The sequence below is a fragment of the Hylobates moloch genome, unplaced genomic scaffold, assembly GCF_009828535.3.
Source record: "Hylobates moloch isolate HMO894 unplaced genomic scaffold, HMol_V3 SCAFFOLD_5, whole genome shotgun sequence".
NCBI classification, from domain to species: Eukaryota; Metazoa; Chordata; class Mammalia; order Primates; family Hylobatidae; genus Hylobates; species Hylobates moloch.
Genome location: NW_026652280.1, coordinates 89,855,833 through 89,872,836, shown reverse-complemented (window position 1 = coordinate 89,872,836; position 17,004 = coordinate 89,855,833). Strand labels below are relative to the sequence as shown.

The 17,004-nt window shown below is 50.0% G+C and overlaps 1 protein-coding gene across 1 annotated transcript in view; it reads left to right on the top strand.

The window, feature by feature from the left end:
• Positions 1 to 17,004, top strand: part of SHANK2 (SH3 and multiple ankyrin repeat domains 2) — a 677,887-nt gene that overhangs the window by 202,282 nt on the left and 458,601 nt on the right. The gene's annotated exons all lie outside the window — the stretch shown is intronic.

Here is a 17,004-nt window from a genome sequence, read left to right as displayed (position 1 = left end):
AGAGCCCAGAGAGGCTGGCCCAGGCCACAGGGGCCCAGGGAGGCCTGCAGCATGGGCCAGGGCAGTGCCAGCGAGTGTGTGGGACGGGGACTTCCTTCCATGGCAGGAGGAGGTGGTTGTGTCTGGCCCACCCCCCATGGTCCCTGCAAACGCTCCAACCACAAGGCTTGGTACCCTAGTCTGGAGCCCAGGTCACCCTGTGGATTCCCGGGTGGCTACGCAGCAGGGTGAAGAAACATGGCTGGTGCCAACTCCAGGATTCTGGTCCATCTCACGTTTCCTATTCTCGGTGTGAAGGGAGGGTGAGCAGGTGGAGCCTGAGAGTGAGGACATCTCCCCACATGATGGGCGGAGTCTCTGAGCTTATGCCGCCCAGGGTCCTGGGAGAGTTTGCCAAGATGATGCGCCCCGGGGGAGCTGCTTGCCAGGCAGCACGCCAGGCCTGGGGACGTTGCTGTGCACAGGGTTCTTCGCCCACTTTCACCCCCGCTGCCTGTGTTCTGTGGGCAGAGCCAGGAGGGGCGGTACTGAGGCTCTGGCTGACTGAATGAGGGAGTATCAGCTTCGATTTTAGCCTTTTCTCTTCCACATGTGAGTGACCAAGCAAATCATTATTTTTATTTCTTTTCCCTTCTTCTTTTGGTGTGTTTATCCGGTGTATTTAGAAGCAGCTGGTTGGCAGGGAGCTGGGCACTGGCTGGTACCTGCCATGCATCTTGTGATCAGTCAACCTCCTGCAGGGCAGGCAGTGAGTCTGGGCCCGGGGCCCAGCTCTCGTTTGGTTGATAGAATGAGCTGTAGTGTAAAGTTCACCGCCGGCCGTCTGGAGGGTGGATCTGACCCAAGAGAGGTTGATTGTAACCTGCCCAGATGTTAAAATTTAATTTTTTTTAATTTAAAAAAATTGAATGTGTTGCTGGTGTTTAAACTTCCAGGAATTTCATTAAAAAATTCAGCTCTCCAGCTTCTCTTGAAAAATTAGGAAACGTGGCCACACCCAGGCAGCCTCTGTGCGTGTGGACATTTGGCAGGGGTTGGGAGCATGGCCCCTCTGGAAAGGCTGTGCTCTCCAGCCTGCCACACTCCCCACCGCTCCCTGCAGCCCGCCCCTGGTCCACCTCCTCCACGTTGCAGCGTCGTGGCCCTGCTGAGGGCATGCAGTTGGCGGAGTCAGTCATTTAGAAGTAGCTTCTTTTAAAAGTTCCTCTGAGTCTTATTTGGGATTCAGACTCTGTGTTCCCATAGAAACAGGGAAGTGGAAGTTGTATTTCTAGATTAGGGCATAGAAACCTGGGTAACCCAAAATGTGGCTGATGTTTGGTGCATATCTATGATGAAAAGTAATCAGGGATCGAATTCATTATTTCCACCAGTGCATATGGAGTTTCTCGTAAGAGCCACGCTGTCTTCTAGGTGCTGGGGACACATCAGTGAGCCACACCACATTCTGCTCTCTGGAAGTGCACATTAGATAATTAACAAGTAAGCAGGGAAACGTGCAACATGTCAGGGTTGGTAAATGACAGGAAGAAAAATAAAGCAGGGTGAGGATGGAATGACACGGAGCTGGCAATGCGGAAACGAGTTTCCTTCACGCTGGGAGCTGAGGGCGGCCTCTGTGACATTTGGGGCAAAGACCAGGAAAAGAGGAAGGAAGGAATGGGCCCTTGGGATGTCAGAAGGAAAGGCATCTCAAAGAGTGGGGCTGACGTATGCAAAGGCCCTGGGGTCAGTGCATGCCTGGGGTGTGTAGGAAGCAGCCAGGAGGCCGGCCAGCTGCAGAGGTGGGGGTGGGATGGGACCCACACCAGTGGTGGGAAATGAGACCACAGAGGGCCACACTGCTTGGCAAGGACTTTGGATTTTACTCTGAGGGAGATGTGCAGTGCCAACAGTGCAGAAGAGAACTCTAAAATGGCATTTAATCTGTGCATCCCTCACCCACCCAGATGCTATCCTGGATGGGGAGCAACGTTGGTAAAATCTCATGAAGTTGCTGAGTGAGGTATCTGGATTCGGCAGAATATTCTAGAGCTCCCTGTCCAGTCCAGTAACCACAGGACACACATGGGTATTTATATGTAACTATAATTTTTAAAAATGTAGAGTTCAGGCTGGGCACAGTGGCTCACGCCTGTAATCCTAGCACTTTGGGAGGCCAAGGCAGGAGGATCACCTGAGGCCAGGAGGTCAAGACCATCCTGGCCAACATGGTGAAACCCTGTCTCTACTAAAAATACAAAAATTAGCCAGGATTAGCCAGGCATGGTGGTGGCACATGCCTGTAATTCCAGCTGCTCGGGAGGCTGAGGCAGGAGAATGGCTTGAACCCTGGAGGTGGAGGCTGCAGTGAGCCAAGATTGTGCCACTGCATTCCAGTCTGGGTGACAAAGCAAGACTTCATCTCAAAAAAAAAAAAAAAAAAAAATGTAGAGGTCAGTTCCTCAGGCGCATTTCCCATGTTTCAGGTGCTCTGCAGCCAGACCCTACTGCACAGTGTTCTGAAAGTTGATGGGTCCTTAGTCCAGAATGCTGGCCTTGTTCCTTACATTTGGGTACTGCAGGGCTGTTTTCTAACCTTGAAACGTCACGAGTTGTGCGTGCGTGTGTGTGTGTGTGTGTGTGTGTGTGTGTGTGTATGTGTGTGTGTTGGGGTGGGTGGTGTGTGTGTGTGTGTATGTGTGTGTTGGGGTGGGTGGTATGTGTGTGTGTGTTGGGGGTGGGTGGTGTGTGTGTGTGTGTGTGTGTGTGGGAGAGGTGCCTCAAGAATTTCACCACATTGGGGTCAGCACAGGGAGATTTTTCCAAGTCAGTTGGTTAATTGAGAAGGGTTGGTTAGTGGAGAGGGAGGTTGAGCTTGGAAGGGTTGGTTAGTGGAGAGGGAGGCTGATCCTGTGGAAGGGTTGGTTAGTGGAGAGGGAGGCTGAGCCTGGGAAGGGTTGGTTAGTGGAGAGGGAGGTTGAGCCTGGGGAAGGGTTGGTTAGTGGAGAGGGAGGGTGAGCCTGGGGAAGAGTTGGTTAGTGGAGAGGGAGGTTGAGCCTGGGAAGGGTTGGTTAGTGGAGAGGGAGGTTGAGCCTGGGAAGGGTTGGTTAGTGGAGAGGGAGTCTGTGGAGGAGAGGACTTGAGGTCACGTTCATTCCCACCAAGGGCAGTAGATCCAATAAGTAGGAGAGCCATTCCTTGTGGGCTGGAAGGGTAAGCCCTCGAGCTCTTCCCCCATAACCTCCCACTCAGGGGTGCTGCAGCCCCAGGCACCTGCAGCTTAGGTGGTAACCTAGTGTCTCAGGAGTCTAAAGTCATTCTGTTGTCTCTCTAAGCAAAGCCACCTGAGGTCAATCCCCGTCCACCTGCCCTGATGCACTCAGGCTGGGGCCTGCAAGGTACCTGCAGGTCGAGGCTCTCCATGAGCTTAATGGTGCTAAAGGCCTGGCAGGCACACAGCCCTGGGCTCCGTTGTGTGAAATGAAGAAGTGGTTGTGGTGAGGTGGCAGCCTGGAGAAAACCATCCCTGATGGCAGCAGGAAGGGCTGGAAGCCATCAGAGCTCAGCGTATTGGAGGCCTGGTCCTTCCACATGAGGCTGTAGGTGTGGCTGAAAACAGGGCCTTGGAGGAACCACGACCAGGCTGGTGGGGGCCTTGCTGATCTCACCAGCCTTCTGCCTTCACCTCTTCCCTCTGCTCAAGTCTCCCAGGCCTCCACTTTTGCTTTTAATCAAGCACAGGATACACATGCTCACCCCAGGGCCTTTGCACTGCTGTGGACTCTGACTAGAATGCTTCCTCCAAGGATCTTATGGTTCATCTCCCCAGCAAAGCGCCCTGAGGGAAGTCCTGTTGACAAGAGCCACCCATACACAATTTCCATCCCCTGCGTAAGTGCCTCAAGTAGAAGATGGAGACGGGCAGCTGAGAATCACCTCTCATTAAAGGAAAGCTGTCATCTCAAAGGCAGACATGAAACAAGCAGAACTAAATACTTTGGGCAGAAACCAAGACAATTTGGGGAACAGAAGGGAATTTCCAAAGGAAATACTGTACCTAATATCCTCAGTGCAGTAAGAGAAGATAATAGCATTGGTGAAACAGGGAGCATTTGAGAAACTCTTGAAGATCAATAATGATTGCAAAAAATGACATAGCAGTAATGTTGGGGATGAACACAAGGAGGCGGAAGAGAGCCCTGGAATCAGGTAGAGTTGGAGGAGTCATCTCGCAGGTTCAGCATCTGAATAATGAGGGAGAAATAAAGAGATCATCCAAGACAAAGCCACTGAGCAGATGGATGTGATTCCCAGTTGAAAGTGCCCTGGTGTGAGAAGATACCCCCAGGCAGGATGGAGGTCCTAAAAGCTCAGAACTCAGGGCATAGAAATAGAAATGCAATCTTAAAAGTTTCAAGAGAGAAAAGTCAAGTTGCGCATAGAGGATCTGGGGTCTGACCTTTCAGCAGCCGTATGGGAAGCGCAGTGGGAAAATCCTTTCAAACCAGTCTTCTAGCAAATCAGTGAGAAGGTCCCAGAGGTGTTTCAGATGCCCGTGTTCTTGAATCGGCCTTTCCTATGCTGCTTTCTCAGGAAGCTGCTGGAAAGGAGCCTCACCCAGAGAGGGAGTGAGCCAGGGGACAGGAAGACCTGGACTCTGGGAAGGGCCCTGGCACGGGGCAGAGGCCAGGCTGGGCCTGGGATGAGTGTGGAGTGTCAGCCTAGGTGGGCACAGGAGGGTGGACAGCTCTGGGAGAGGGTGGCTCAGAAACCCAGGCAGCAGAGATTGCCAGATGTGTTTGCACCTTACAGGAAGAGACCTGCGCTCTGCAATTTACACCTCTGTCAGAACTTGATGATAAATTCGTTACATGTAAATAGAAAGGCAGATTTCAAAATGTGGCTGTTATTTACTCAAGGGAAATAGAATTGCAGTTGACTGCCTACCTTGCTGTGGACAAGATGTAGCTAGCCATAATAGCATAAACACAGGAACCATGATTTAACCAAGCAGGCCCATGGCTGTCTTGGGCTGTGTGATAAATGAGTGAAGCTCTCATCTTCCCTGGCAGGAAGTCAATAAGTAATATTTAAGCAGAAGGAAATCGAGACGGATGATCAGATGTTTGCTATTTACAAATAGGCAGCAAACACCTGAAAAAGCATTGTGGCGTGGGTTGTGGTTGGCCCTGTAGTGAGGAAGGGTTTGGGTGGGAGGGGAGCAGCTCATACCCCACGTAGAACAATAGACGTTTTAAAGCATCCATCCAGACAGGACATTGTTGCTGTAAAAGTTAGATTTCATTTGTTTAGAGAAAATCTTTGATATTACCTCTTCTCCATCTCCTGATCTGGCACTGGGTGTTGCAAACAAGACTGCATTTCAGGGTCAGTGCTTTACAGCGCTCAGGCCTTGCCGTCCTTCTGGCCCAGGCTCTTCTACCTCCTCAGCCCCTGTCCCCGCTGCCCAGGGGTATTGCCACCTGCTCACCCCATGAGTGTCTGCTGTGCCCTAAATCTGGACCCATTGCCATCTCTCCTTGCATGGGAAAAGCTGCTGGTTCCTCCTGGGTTTGGCCTGCTTAGCAGCCTGGCCAGAGCCCTAGTTCTCAAGGTGCTTCAAGCCTGGGCATCCAATTGAGTTTCCACCTAAGGGCACCAGAGTGAGTTGTAGTCCTAGCCAGTTTCGTGTGCATGAGCTCCATAGGTGCCCTCCCTAGCACAGCCACACTTTCTTTGTTGAGTTTATTTAAGAAGTGCCTTAGCCACCCTCTCTGCTGCTGAGCCACCTGCAACAGGGGACATAATCTCTCCCAGACAAAGACAGACCCCTTTGAACACGTCGGTGACTGAGCACCATCTTCTCAATGATATGATGTCTCTCCAGCCAGGTGGGACTACTTATTCCACCACCACCACCTTTGCCAGGTGAGCTCCTTCCCACTCCTCAGAGCTGAAGCACTTCCTCTATAGGAAGCTTTTCTTTTGATTCCCACAGCACTTGATGGGTACCTTTTATGTATTGTATTACAATGAATGGTTCATGCATAAGTCTCCCAAGCTAAACTTTAAAGTGCTTTGAGAGGGATGTACTTTCCCATCTATCTTTATTCTCCTGGCGCCCAGCACCAGACCCAGAACCCTCAGTAACAAACGTTAAGTGAACAGGCAAAGGGCCTGTCTGGTCTTATGGCTCCATGTAATTTCTTGAGCTGGCCACTAAGTGGCAGTGTTAACCCAGTACAGCTTGGTGCAGAGTTAAGGAGGAAGGGCTTGTGAAATGCAAAAGGTGAGGGCAGGGTGCAACTGATGCTTGGTGAGATACTTAAAATCCACTGTTTCTATCCTGAAGAAGTATCTGTCCGTGAATGTAAATCCTCAAGTTCATCTGTTAGAAGTGAAGTGGAAATGACTCTCTGCTAGTCTGCTAGGGCTGTGCTATGGTTTGGATATGGCTCACTTGTTCCCACCAAATTTCATGTTGAAATTTGATTCCTCAATGTGGGGGTGTTGGGAGGTGGGACCTAGTGGAAGGTGTTTGGGTTCTGGGGCAGATCCCTCATGAATAGCTTGGTGGTGTTCTCTAGTAGTGAGTGAGATTTCACTCTCTAGATGGGATTAGTCATCATGGGAATGGGTTTGTTCCCATAAGAATGGCTTGTTATAAAGCCAAGACACCCCTCGGGTGTAGTTCCTCCTTGCATGTGTCTACTTCCCCTTTGACCTTCTCCACCATGTTATGTTGCAGCACAGAAACCCTCACCAGAAGCCAAGGCAATGCCCTTGAACTTCCCACACCACAGAACCATGAACTAAATAAATCTCTTCTCTTTTCTCTTTTCTTTTCTTTTCTTTTTTTTTTTTTTTGAGATGGAGTCTCACACTGTCTCCCAGGCTGAAGTGCAATGGTGCGATCTCAGTTCACTGCAACCTCCACCTCCTGAGTTCACGCAATTCCCCTGCCTCAGCCTCCTGAGTAGCTGGGATTACAGGCGCCCAGCACCGCACCCAGCTAATTTTGTATTTTTAGTAGAGATGGGGTTTCACTATGTTGGCCCGACTGGTCTCAAACTCCTGACCTCGTGATCCACCCACCTTGGCCTCTCAAATTGCTGGGATTACAGGCATGAGCCACCACATGCAGCCCTCTTTTCTTTTGAAATTACTCAGTCTCCAGTATTATTATATTATTATTATTATATATTATATTATTGTTATAACACAAAACAGAAGAAGACAGGCTGCTATAGCAAAGTGCTGTAGGCTGGGAGGTGTTACACAACAGACATTTATCACTCACAGTTCTGGAGGCTGGAAGTCCAAGCAAGGTTGTGGCTGATTCCATTTCTCATGGGGGCTGATTTCCTTCTTCCTGTGCCCTCATGTGGTAAAGAAAGAGTGAGCCAGCTCTCTGGTACCTCTTCTTATAAGGACACGAATCCTATCCTGGGGGCCCCACCCTCATGACCTCACCTAAACCTAAACACCCCCAAAAGGTCCCAATCTAAATGCCATCCCATTGGAGGTTAGAGCTCCGACATATGAATTTTGGAGAGTTGGCAGGGGACACACAGTTTAGTCCATAGCGACCCCAACAGCAAGTTTAGGAGATATGTTTCAGGTCAGGAGTATTAAGTAGTTTTCTCAGTTTACCGTAATGCTTCTGTTATCTGTAGTTCTGCAATATTTTGCTTTCAACACATGGCCTGCTGTCATCCTTCAGATGTAGTTCTGGGAGGCATCATGTGTCTATGTCAGCCTCCATTTTTGTGCAGTGTGTAGAGTTAGCTATCTGTCTAGTTCATGAATAGATAAAACTTGGGGGAGGGGAGAGAGGACTACATGTATTGAGTATCCACTATGTACACATAGGGGCCAGATGCTTTATTGGTGTGACATGGTCCTTGAATGCTCTGCATGTTTAAATATTATGAACCAATTTTACCTACCAGCTTATGAGGCAGAATTGAAATTGGGGACCATCAGACACCAAATTTGTTTTCCATCAGCCCCTCTGCCTCCTAGAAGGGATTTGAACCCATAACTCTCTATTTTCGTCTCCCACCAGAATGAATGCTCCAGAAGGGCAGAGGCCAGTCCCGTGGTCATCATCTCCCCACCACGTAGCACACTTGGGAGCTCAGCAGATATTTTATGACTAAAGGAAGGAAGTGCCTGTGACCCCTGTGTGGTGCTAGTTCATTTAAGCCGGTGCTTTTTCAGCCATTTTTTCCTTTTTCCTTGCACCCTCCATGAAGTTTTAATGCCCCACATAGGCTGTAAATCTTTTTAGTTATCACTGCATTGCTGTGCTTTAAGCCCCCTCCAGCAACCAATGTTCACCCTGTTGTCAGGGTGTTGCTGTCACCCCTTTTGAGAATGGTTTACGGGAGTTATAATTTATCCTCTTAGAAAAATTGAGTCGGTTCTGAGGGGGGTGGATTATCAGAGGAAGAGGGGCACTGGGTAATGGGAGAGATGCCTTTGTGTCCTGGTCCTGCTGTGATAAGTGACCACTGTCTGGGTGGGTAGAAACAGCAGAAATTCTTTGGGAGGCCAAGATGGGTGGATCACGAGGTCAAGAGTTCAAGACCAGCCTGGCCAGCATGGTGAAACCCGGTCTCTACTAAAAATACAAAAATTAGCTGGGCGTGGTGGCACGTGCCTGTAATCCCAGCTACTCAGGAGGCTGAGGCAGGAGAATCGCTTGAACCCAGGAGGCAGAGGTTGCAGTGAGCCGAGATCGTGCCACTGCACTCCAGCCTGGTGACACAGTGAGACTCTGTCTCAAAAGAGAGAGAGAGAGAGAGAGAGACAGAGGGAGGGAGGAAGGGAGGAAGGAAGGAAGGAAGGAGGGAGGAAATTGATTCTCTCCCAGTTGAGGGGTTCAGAAGTCTGAAATCAAGGTGTGGGTGGGGCTGCCTTCCTTCTGGAAACCCTGGGGAGAAACCATTCTTCGTCTCCTCCAGCTCTGGGTGGCGACGGGCAATCTTGGTGCTCCTTGGCTTGTGGCCGCATCACACCAATCTCTGGACCCCCACCCCAGCTCAACCCCTGTGGTCACATTACCTTCTCTTCTGCCTCAAATCACCCACTTAGAAGGACACTTGGGATACATTTAGGGCCCACCTGAGTGATCCAAGATAGTCTCTGCATCTGAAGATGGTTAACTTCATGACATCTGTGAAGACACAGGTCACTTATTTATGGGCTCCAGGGATTGGGACTTGATCTCTTCTAGGCCGTTGTTCTGTCTACCTCTAAAGAGAGGAGCCACGCAGTGGGCAGGGCTGCGGGTAGGACGGGGCCTTTCTTGGTCCATCATGGGGAAGGGAATGAGGTGTGAGAAGTTCTGTAGGACCATGGTGGACCAGGGGGGCCCAGGTCAGCAAACCCCAAAGTTGTTGAGCTGTTGGATGGAGAACAAAGCTCAGGAGAGGCCTTGGTGAGCAGGCTGCCCCAGACATGGAGCACCTTGCTAGCCTCTTTTTTAGAATGATTATTTGTTTTATTTTATTATTATTTTTATTGAGACAGTCTCACTCTGTCGCCCAGACTGGAGTGCAATGGCACGATCTCGGCTCACTACAACCTCCGCCACCCAGGTTCGAGTGATTCCCATGCCTCAGCCTCCCGAGTAGCTGGGACTACAGGCACGTACCACCACACCCAGCTAATTATTTTTTGTATTTTTAATAGAGATGGGGTTTCACCATGTTGGTCAGGCTGGTCTCAAACTCCTGACCTCAGGTGATCTGCCCGCCTTGGCCTCCCAATATGTTGGAGCTAGCCTCTTTTTAAACTGAAGTGCACGAGATCTTGAGAAGCTCCCAGCACAACCCAAAGCCCGGGAGGGAAAGTCAGAAAGAACAGTCTGGTCCTCATCATCTTATTTATGAGAAAGAAAGTCACCTTGGGTTCCCTTAGGGTCTGTCATCTCCCTTTGGAAGGTCTTTCCAGACCGTCTGCCTTCTTCTGTCCCTGCTGCCACCCCACAGTTCCAACGCCCCGGTGTCTCTCCTGGATGAGCCACCCGCTCCCCTCCCACTGCTGGTGGCCTAGACCCGCTCCTCACCTTTCTAGATTACACATGGGGTCGTGTCACTCCCTGCAGATGCCCTGCCAAGAAGCGCCCTCCGGGTGTGGCGGTTGTCACGTCACCTCCCTTCTCTGCCGTGTGCTCCCTGCATTCCATGCTCCAGGTGTGTGGAACTGGAGTCCACTAGCCTGACTCTGACCTCTGGCATTTTGCATATGCTGTTCCTCTGCCTGGAACTCTCCTGCTCCTCCTCAGCTCCTGGGCTTCCCTCTCTCTGTCCTCGGCTGGCTGCCCATTGCCTTCTGGGCTCTTTATCATCTCCTCGACTAGAAGCCTCATTTCCAAAGGGCAGGGACTGCCTGTGCTCAGCACATTCCTCAGGATTGACCTGTACAGGTGGTTGTCAGTAAATACTGTTTCTTTGGCTAAATCTTAGTGAGCAAAATTACACGTATATGTATTTTTATAAGTCCCCCGATAGCCTCTGTGCCTCCCGTCTTTTGTTTCAGTAATCCCTTGAGTAGACCTGCATATAAGTTTTCAGGAACATGCCTTTCCTTGTTGGTGAGGGAATCCTGTATTCAACAATATTCCAGAGTATTAACTAAGTGGATCATATTCACGAAGTGGGTCTACCTTCGTTTGCTACTTCTATGTTATTTTATCCTCAGCACATCTCCTCTAGGCTCATAGGGGTTAAAGTTGTGCCCAGGACACCCCCCTCCACCACACCCACACATACAGTGATGCTGGGCCCGCTTGAAAACCCTCTCTGGGTTCTGTCCCGATCTTCACCCCACTCTGTCCCCAGCCAGTTGGCTGATTTTGAGCCAATCGGATTTGTCCTTCGGGAAACTGGGATTGGGGCAGAGACTCATTCCTGCTGGGATTATAAAGAGCTCTCTGCACCTAGGGAGGCAGAAGCCAGGGAAGGACATGCCAGAAAAAAATAGAGTGAGAAGGTGATATAGACCTGGAGAGAATAAGATAGATCACGCTCACATGTGCATCCACACACACGTACAAATGAAGAGAGTGGCCCCAAAGGCCCTCTGGCTTCTGAGAGGTCACACATCCTGCAGTAGGTTTTTGTGAGATTCTGCCTCTAGGATTGAGCCCGTCTAAGTGGATTTGTGTTTCTCAACAATAAGCGGTTCCCGAGTAAACAGGGACAACACCAGGACTTGACCTAAACCTTTCTTCTCCAAGCTCTGCCTTTTAAAAAATGTTCTATTGCCCCGCAAAAAAAAAAAAAAAAAAAAAAAGATGCACACACACACACACACACACACACACACACACACACACACTATAAAGTGCTCAAAGGATGGGAGTAGCCAGTGGGACCGTGATCTTTGACAGCAGAATGCACACTGTCCAATGGTGACCACTCCCATCTTTTGCACACTTGCCAAGCCAGGCCCTCTGAGTACTCCAGATGCACTGACCGCCAATTGATGAAGGTAAATGTCATCAGGAAGTTGTAGGATCTGGGAGACCCCAAAGAGCTGATGATGTCACTCATCCACCATCCAAAGGTCACCTAGGAGGGGCCTCACCGGGCTCCCAGGGAAGCGAGGTCCTGCGGAGCCTCCATCAGGCAGGCAGCAGTGATCAGTGAAGGCGTTTGGGGCTTTTTGTTTTGGACATGTCTCTGTTGCTACATGACTTGGGGAGTTTCAAAAGATTTCTGTGCTCCCGTCACTTGTTCTCCCCAAGGGATGTTTTCTTCCATCTCCTTTGAGCTTCGAGAGCATCTGTGCATCTAGTGTTTGGTGGCTCTTAAACTCTTCTAGACACAGGCTGTATCGATCCTGAGGAACTCAGAGGCCCCTGCACAGCGTCTTAGCTTGTCCAGGGCTGGTAAGTGACATGTTCTGACTCCACACAGAGGACTGGGGTTTGTCAGAGCAGAAGTACGTGACTGACGCTACAAATCTCGGTCTTCCAACTTAAAAGTGACAGCTAGCAGTGACATTTCAAAAAAGGTCAGCCAATCAAGACATCTCAGGGAGGGAAAGGAAGGTGGAAGAGTCAGTTCCAAGGAGAAATGAAGGTTCCTTGGAACTGGAAACCCAGTGCTGGCTGAATCACCTTGAGGACTTACAGTGGGTACCAGTGTGCGTTACCCGTCATTGGAGGTGTTTTCCTGCTCACAGTCTCGGCTGTTCTTTAGGGAGGGCTGTCGGGAACCCTGAGGGTACACACGGGCTGGAGTCTGGGAGGCGAGGAGGCCTGAACCCACCCGGCCTGCACCAGCTCTCTATGAACCTGTTCCTTAGTGGAGAACTGTTTCAGCTCTGGCTTTTGGTTGCTAACATGATCTTCAGAGACCAAGATGATTGTCAACAAGATAGAGAAATAAATAGCAAAGACAAACACACAAACACATGGTCTTGCTTCTTTTGCCTGTTGCCTTATTTTAGTTTTACTTTTGTGTATAATTGTCTCTTTTTTATTTTTTTAAGACAGAGTTTCACTCTGTCACCCAGGCTGGAGTGCAGTGGGGTGATCTCGGCTCACTGCAACCTCCACCTCCTGGGTTCAAGTGATTCTCCTGCCTCAGCCTCCCTAGTAGCTGGGACTACAGGCACGTGCCACCATGTCCAGCTAATTTTTATATTTTTAGTAGAGATGGGTTTTCACCATGTTGGCCAGGCTGGTCTCAAACTCCTGACCTCAGGTGAACTGCCTGCCTAGGCCTCCCAAAGTGCTGGGATTACAGGCGTGAGCCACCGCGCCTGGCCTCGCCTGTTGCTTTAAAGGTATCTGAAAACTCTCGCATTGGTTTTAGTGCTATGATTCTTCTTCATGGGTTTTTCCTTTTTCTGGACATTTTGAGAATAAGCTCCACAGAGTTGGCATTTAAGGAATGGTGTTTACTTGAGAGAGAGAAATCTCAGCCAGCTGAGACATTAATGTGGCCAAATTGATTTCAATCCATGTGAGACCTCAGCCTTGGGCCTCCAGGAATGGTGCTCACTTCAGCCAGTGCAGCGGGGACAGGCAGGGCAAAGAGATGGTCCTTGGCGGGTGTGAACCCAAGGCTGTTCATGATGGGCACCTCCAAATCCCTGCTTAACCTGGAACGGTTCACCATTGCGGGGGTGGTGTAAGAGGCCCACTCACATGACGAGGAACTCAGGGCAAAGAGTCGCTGTGCTTTTCAGAACATGGAGTTTTAAAACATTCCCAAGCTGCTTGCTGTCTCTTGGAGGAGGCCTTTCAGATCTTGGAAAGTGTCTGTTTAGGACAGAGTCTGTTTTTTTCATGTCTTCATTCAAGTCAGCTGCCCCACTCGGGGCCCGGCACGTGGTGGATGTGTTTGCTGATTAAATAAATAACAGGTTAGCATCCCAGGTTCAGAAAAGGTCTCATGTCCAGGCCAGAATAGAATCTGTTGTGGTTTTAGGTTTTAGGCTGTTGGAAAGATCAGCATGACCTGGGGGGAGTGACCAGCTGAGATGGATTCCAGGTGGTTCAGAGGTGTCTTTGAATCCGTCTGCTTGGCCATCACTCTCCCTTTCACTCCTGGCTAACCATGTGATAGGGGCTAATTACAAACTGAGAACTCGGTTCTTCCATCTGCAAAATGAGACTGTAGCAGACCCCTCTTGCCCGTGTGGGCTGTGTTCCAGGACCCGGGTGGATGCCAGAAATGGAGGATAGTACAGACCCCTACATGTATGGGCTGTGTTTTCCATCTGAGAACCGAGAGAGCTCCTGAGTGACCAATGGGTGAGTGGCCTAGACAGCATGGACATGCTGGATAAAGGGATGATTCACATCCTGGGCAGGATGGAGCGACAGGAGGCAAGATTTCATCACATTGCCCAGAATGGCACACAATTGAAAACAGGTGAATTGTTTATTTCTGGAATTTTTTTTTTGTTTCATATTTTCGGATTGCATTGGACTGCAGGTAACTGGAACCGCAGGTAAGGAGGGCTGCTGTCATAGACACGGCCGTTTACCCGTGGAGAGAGGGAGCAGGGTGGCTAGCTCCGGACCTGCCCCGTCCCTTCTCTCTGTGAATGCTTCCACACGGCTGCTGTGTCGCTTTGGTTTGCATCGCCGTCCCCAGCAAAATGCAGGCAGTTGGAGGAAGGAGTCAGTTACAGAAGTGAAGCCCCATTATGAAGACGGCAGACCCTGCTAAGCCCAACCAGCTTGTCTCCTTGGTAACTCCCCTCTGAGTGCCGGGCCCTGCATCTGTTAAATGGCGACAGTCCTGTCCATCTTGGGTGCTCCTGTGGCCATCGGGATTGCTTGTTCATCAGTACTAAGGATGAATGTCTGTGACATTGGCCCAGCCCACAGATGAGGGGACACGTTTTGGCTCCCACACTGCTACCCAGTTCTCAAGAGTCAGTGGGCTCTTGGGAGAGCCCTGTTGGAGCTCTAGAAAGCCTACGTGAGCCTTCGATGCCCATCTGTGCCCAGCACACCGGTGAGTTTGGTGTGTCCTGGAGGCAGGAGGACCCACTCTGAGATTCTGATTCCTGAGAGACCAACCCTGGTTCTGGGTGCTACACCCTGAGAGGTTTCTGCCCCTGTCCCGCTGGTCTGACTGTTACCTAATGTTCCTGCTTTGTCCATCATCCAATCCCCGTTTGTTGAAAACCTGGGGACAGGACATTCCCCAGCGAGGAGGTCCTCCTCTTCGAATGGCCACACTGGTCTCTGGGAGGAAAATCACGCCGCTCGTGATTTACCCACACGTGGCATGTCAGCCTAAGGGGTTCCCGTTCGCCTCTTCTATATCATAATCAATAGTATTTGAAATATTCAGCAGCAGCATTTTCTCTTATCATTGGGACATAAAATAAGGAGCCTCCTTAATTGATGGTGGCTTTGATTTGATGGAATTTGGTCTTACAATTGCAAAGAATGTCAGGAGAGGCTATTTGGGGGTGACTTAGTCTGAGACCCAGTGGCCTTCCTGGGGAGCACCATCTCATCTGGCCTCGGAAAGCCAAGGAGCTTACCCTGTAGCAGGGTGGGGACGGCCAAGGACTGCTTCCCAGGCAGAGCCCCTGTGTTTGAGGCTGCACCCTGGGCAGGGCCGGGCTGTTTGGGAAGCAGAGGCCCTGCCTGAGAAGCAGGAGGGAGGCCGCCGGCTGCACAGGCCTCCGTTACCTGGGGTGTGGAACCTGAGTGTGCGGCAGGAAGTGACTACCTGGTTTTAATGTGCAGTGGGCATTGTTGTTGCTGCTGTTTTTGTTGTTGTTGTTGTTGTTGTTGTTGAGACACAGTCCTGCTCTGTTGCCCAGGCTGGAGTGCAGTGGTAAACTCATGGTTCACTGCACCCTCCAACTCCCAGGCTTAAATGATCCTCCCGCCTCTGCCTGTGGAGTAGCTGGGACTACAGGTGTGTGCCATCACACACCACCAATTTTTTTGATATTTTGTAGACGTGAGTTTTGCCATGTTGCCCAGGCTGGTCTCAAACTCCCCAGGCCAAGTTATGCTCCCACTTTGACCTCCCAAAGCACTGGGATAATAGGCATGAGCCACTGCGCCCAGCTGTTGTTGTTGCTTTTTTTTTTTTGAGACACAGTCTTGCTCTCTCACCTAGGCTGGAGTGCAGTGGCGCAATCTCAGCTCACTGCAACCTCCACCTCCCAGGTTCAAGCATTTCTCCTGCCTCAGCCTCCCGAGTAGCTGGGATTATAGGTGTGTGCCACCATGCCCAGCTAACTTTTGTATTTTTAGTAGAGACAGGATTTCGCCATATTGGCCAGGCTGGTTTTGAACTTCTGACCTCAGGTGATCCGCCCACCTTGGCCTCCCAAAGTGCTGGGATTACAGGCATTAGCCACCACACCTGGCCTGTTGTTGCTTTTTTTTTTTTTTTTTTTTTTTTTTTTTTTTTTTTTTTTTTTTTTTTGAGACGGAGTCTCGTTCTGTCGCCCAGGCTGGAGTGCAGTGGCGCAATCTCGGCTCACTGCAAGCTCCGCCTCCCGGGTTCACACCATTCTCCTGCCTCAGCCTCTCTGAGTAGCTGGGACTACAGGCGCCCGCCACCACGCCCGGCTAATTTTTTTGTATTTTTAGTAGAGACGGGGTTTCACCGTGGTCTCGATCTCCTGACCTCGTGATCCGCCCGCCTCGGCCTCCCAAAGTGCTGGGATTACAAGCGTGAGCCACCATGCCCGGCCTTTAAAAAATTACAATAAATACATATACCCATTGTTGTCAGATCTTCCTGCTTTTAAAGAGAATTTAGAAATTCATATTTTTCTCAACCGTAGTCAAATACACATAACCTAAAATATATCAATTTTGACCATTTCTCAGCATGCCCTTCAGTGGCATTAAGCTTATTCATGGGGTGGTGTAGCCATGACTACCAGAACTTTGTCATTTTCCCAAACTGAAACTCTGTCCCCATTTAACACCAACTCTTTGTTCCCTCTTCCCCCAGCCTCTGGTAACCATCACTCTACTTTCCATCTCTATGAATCTCACAACTTTAGGGAGCTCATTTAAGTTTAATCCTACAGTATTCATCTTTTTGTGACTAGTTTATTTCAGTCAGTACAGTGTCCTCAGGGTTCCTCCATGTTGTAGGCTGCGTCAGAATCTCATTGCTTTTTCATGGCCGAATAATATTCCACGGCATGGATGCACCACACTTTTCTCATGTATTCATCTGCCGGTGGACACTGAGCTGCTCCCACCTTCTGGCTAGTGTGAATCATGCTGCTGTGGACATGAGTGTGCAAATACCTGTTGGAGTCTCGGTTGAATTCTTTTGGGTATAGACCCAGAAGTGGAATTACTGGGTCATATAGGAATTCTATTTCTGATTTTTCCAGGAACCGCCGTACTGTTTTCCATAGGAGCTGTATCATTTTACATTCCCAGCCACAGTGTGTAAGAGTTCCAGTCTCTCCACATTCTCACCAGCACTTGTAATTTTCTCTTTTTTTTTTTTCTATATAGTAGCCATGCTAATCCATGTGAAGTGGTATGCTGTG